The sequence below is a fragment of the Oncorhynchus masou genome, chromosome 5, assembly GCF_036934945.1.
Source record: "Oncorhynchus masou masou isolate Uvic2021 chromosome 5, UVic_Omas_1.1, whole genome shotgun sequence".
Classification (NCBI taxonomy): Eukaryota; Metazoa; Chordata; class Actinopteri; order Salmoniformes; family Salmonidae; genus Oncorhynchus; species Oncorhynchus masou.
Window position 1 is genome coordinate 90,850,324 of NC_088216.1, and position 5,000 is coordinate 90,855,323.

Sequence of the window (5,000 nt, forward strand, 5' to 3'; positions counted from 1 at the left end):
GGTCAGTTCAGACTGTAGTGTCTGTGTGTAGTCTGGGGGTCAGTTCAGACTGTAGTATCTGTGTGTAGTCTGGGGGTCAGTTCAGACTGTAGTGTCTGTGTGTAGTCTGGGGGTCAGTTCAGACTGTAGTATCTCTGACCCTGTGTTATAAGCACTTTGTGACTGTATTAGCACATATGCTGATGTGAAAAGGGCTTCAATTAGATGTGATGATACAGGAAGTGGTTTTACCACTCCCACTTTGATCCCTGCCAGTAGGTTGTGTGTCCCAAATGTCAACCTATTCCCTTTGTAGTGCACTACCCTGATCAAAACTAGGGCACTACTCTGATCAAAACCAGGGCAAGATATAGGGAATAGTGACATTTGGGACGCACAGGCCCAGCTTAGCTCTTCATGGACTGGGTTGGGACACAAGGGTTGATTTTCAAACAACACCCAATTGTGTAAACCACTTCCTCCTTCCAATAGAACAGAAATCCACTGTCAGTAACCAAACCTGGAACAAAACAGCTCTTCCTCATTTTTGAGTTCTGGAAAAAACTCTGTTTGCTCAACGATGCAAAACCACAGATTTATACACTTCCTAAATATTTCTGATTCATCCAGCCGAATGATTCAACAAGACATCACCAGAATGTATTCATTTAACCTTTTCATTTTGAAATGAAACACAAAGATTGGCATAGGTATATTTGGAAACTGACAGCATTGAGTAAGAGGGTAATGTTACCAGGTTGAAACCCGCTCTATAAATGTGTGTAAGCCTGTGGCATTATGGCACAGATATCCTTCTGAAAACCGAGTTTCTCACCTCTTTGTGATCGTCAGGCTGTGTTGCTGCTGCCTACGTATTGCCCCTGTACACACACACACACACTCTCTCGACTGCTAGCTCCTGACTCTTGAGTATGACATGTATCTGTCAGACATCCCCTCTCACCTCTACGGTTAACAGCAGGGGTAGCCTAGTGGCCCTCTCACCTCTACGGTTAACGGCAGGGTAGCCTAGTGGCCCTCTCACCTCTACGGTTAACGGCAGGGTAGCCTAGTGGCCCTCTCACCTCTACGGTTAACGGCAGGGTAGCCTAGTGGCCCTCTCACCTCTACGGTTAACGGCAGGGTAGCAGCCCGGCCCTACAGGGTACCCTATACACGCCCGCGGCCCCACAGGGTACCCTATACACGCCCTACAGGGTACCCTACACACGCCCCTACAGGGTACCCTATACACGCCCTACAGGGTACCCTACACACGCCCTACAGGGTACCCTATACACGCCCTACAGGGTACCCTACACACGCCCTACAGGGTACCCTACACACGCCCTACAGGGTACCCTACACGCCCTACAGGGTACCCTACACACGCCCTACAGGGTACCCTACACACGCCCCTACAGGGTACCCTACACACGCCCTACAGGGTACCCTATACACGCCCTACAGGGTACCCTACACACGCCCTACAGGGTACCCTACACACGCCCTACAGGGTACCCCACACACGCCCACAGGGTACCCTACACGCCCTACAGGGTACCCACACGCCCACAGGGTACCCTACACACGCCCCCACAGGGTACCCTATACACGCCCCCTACAGGGTACCCCCACACACGCCCTACAGGGTACCCTATACACGCTCTACAGTGGGCACCCTACACACGCCCTACAGGGTACCCTACACACGCCTACAGGGTACCCTACACACGCCCTACAGGGTACCCTATACACGCCCTACAGGGTACCCTACACACGCCCTACAGGGTGGCCACACACGCCCTACAGGGTACCCTACACACGCCCTACAGGGTACCCTACACACGCCCTACAGGGTACCCTACACACGCCCTACAGGGTACCCTATACACGCCCTACAGGGTACCCTACACACGCCTACAGGGTACCCTATACAAGCCTACAGGGTACCCTACACACGCCCTACAGGGTACCCTATACACGCCCTACAGGGTACCCTACACACGCCCTACAGGGTACCCTATACACGCCCGGCCCTACAGGGTACCCTATACACGCCCGGCCCTACAGGGTACCCTACACCGCCCTACAGGGTGCCCTATACAAGCCCTACAGGGTACCCTATACACGCCCTACAGGGTACCCTACACACGCCCTACAGGGTACCCTATACAAGCCCTACAGGGTACCCTACACACGCCCTACAGGGTACCCTACACACGCCTACAGGGGTACCCTACACACGCCCTACAGGGTACCCTACACACGCCCTACAGGGTACCCTATACAAGCCCTACAGGGTACCCTACACACGCCCTACAGGGTACCCTATACACGCCCTACAGGGTACCCTATACACGCCCTACAGGGTACCCTATACACGCCCTACAGGGTACCCTACACACGCCCTACAGGGTACCCTACACACGCCCTACGCCTACACACGCCCTACAGGGTACCCTACACACGCCCTACAGGGTACCCTATACACGCCCGGCCCTACAGGGTACCCTACACACGCCCTACAGGGTACCCTATACACGCCCTACAGGGTACCCTACACACGCCCTCGGGTACCCTACACACGCCCTACAGGGTACCCTATACACGCCCCACAGGGTACCCTACACACGCCCTACAGGGTACCCTACACACGCCCGCCCTACAGGGTACCCTACACGCCCTACAGGGTACCCTATACACGCCCGGCCCTACAGGGTACCCTATACACGCCCGGCCCTACAGGGTACCCTATACACGCCCGGCCCTACAGGGTACCCTATACACGCCCGGCCCTACAGGGTACCCTATACACGCCCGGCCCTACAGGGTACCCTATACACGCCCGGCCCTACAGGGTACCCTATACACGCCCTACAGGGTACCCTATACACGCCCTACAGGGTACCCCTATACACGCCCTACAGGGTACCCTATACACGCCCTACAGGGTACCCTATACACGCCTACAGGGGTACCCTACACACGCCCTACAGGGTACCCTACACACGCCCTACAGGGTACCCTACACACGCCCTACAGGGTACCCTACACACGCCACAGGGTACCCTACACACGCCCTACAGGGTACCCTATACACGCCCGGCCCTACAGGGTACCCTATACACGCCCGGCCCCTACAGGGTACCCTATACACGCCCGGCCCTACAGGGTACCCTATACACGCCCCGGCCCTACAGGGTACCCTATACACGCCCGGCCCTACAGGGTACCCTATACACGCCCGGCCCTACAGGGTACCCTACACACGCCCTACAGGGTACCCTATGGCAAGCCTGTTAGGCAAATTCTACACACGCCCTACAGGGTACCCTATACACGCCCGGCCCACAGGGTACCTTATACACGCCCGGCCCAGGGTACCCTACACACGCCCTACAGGGTACCCTATACAAGCCCTACAGGGTACCCTATACACGCCCTACAGGGGTACCCTATACCACGCCCTACAGGGTACCCTATACACGCCCTACAGGGTACCCTATACACGCCCGGCCGCATAGGTACCCTATACACGCTCTACAGGGTACCCTACACACGCCCGGCCGCACAGGGGGTGCCCTATACACGCCCCCTACAGGGTACCCTATACACGCCCTACAGGGTACCCTATACACGCCCTACAGGTACCCTATACAAGCCCTACAGGGTACCCTATACCGCCTCTACAGGGTACCCTATACACGCCCACAGGGTACCCTATACACGCCCTACAGGGTACCCCTATACACGCCCTACAGGTACCCTATACACGCCCTACAGGGTACCCCTATACACGCCCCACAGGGTACCCTATACACGCCCTACAGGGCACCCTATACACGCCCTACAGGGTGCCTATACACGCCCTACAGGGTACCCTATACACGCCCTACAGGGTACCCTATACACGCCACCTGGTACCCTATACACGCCCTACAGGGTACCCTATACAAGCCCTACAGGGTACCCTATACAAGCCCTACAGGGTACCTATACAAGCCCTACAGGGTACCCTATACAAGCCCTACAGGGTACCCTATACACGCCCTACAGGGTACCCTATACACGCCCGGCCTACAGGGTACCCTATACACGCCCGGCCCTACAGGGTACCCTATACACGCCCGGCCCTACAGGGTACCCTATACACGCCCGCCCTACAGGGTACCCTATACAAGCCCTACAGGGTACACTATACAAGCCCTACAGGGTACCCTATACAAGCCCTACAGGGTACCCCTATACAAACCCTACAGGGTACCCTATACAAGCCCTACAGGGTACCCTATACAAGCCCTACAGGGTACCCTACACACGCCCTACAGGGTACCCTACACAAGCCCTACAGGGTACCCTACACACGCCCTACAGGGTACCCTACGCCCCTACAGGGTACCCTATACAAAGCCCTACAGGGTACCCTATACAAGCCCTACAGGGTACCCTATACACGCCCTACAGGGTACCCTATACACGCCCTACAGGGTACCCTATACACGCCCTACAGGATACCCTATACACGCCCTACAGGGTACCCTATACACGCCTACAGGGTACCCTATACAAGCCCTACAGGGTACCCTATACAAGCCCTACAGGGTACCCTACACACGCCCAAGGGTACCCTATACAAGCCCTACAGGGTACCCTATACACGCCCCGGCCCTACATGTCTGTCAGAATAGAGAACCCTGTGAGGTTTACTCATTGATAGGAGTCTCTGTCAGAATAGAGAACCCTGTGAGGTTTACTCATTGATAGGAGTCTCTGTCAGAATAGAGAACCCTGTGAGGTTTACTCATTGCATTTCTATTTTTACCCCCCTGTGTATCTCTCCTCCCCAGCGGTGATAGCCACGACCGCCCACACAACGGTGGTTAATACTCACTACCCCCAGCAGCCCGTCCAGCCCTACCAGGGGGCCCCCCAGTACCCTGCCTACCAGACCGTGCCGGTCCAACCTGGGTATGGGGTTCAGCCTCAACCCGGCTATGGAGGGGGCCAGCCCATAGCCA

The 5,000-nt window shown here is 56.2% G+C and overlaps 1 pseudogene; it reads left to right on the forward strand.

The window, feature by feature from the left end:
* The window catches only part of LOC135530297 (DNA translocase FtsK-like), an 18,135-nt pseudogene that overhangs the window by 10,051 nt on the left and 3,084 nt on the right, over positions 1-5,000 (forward strand).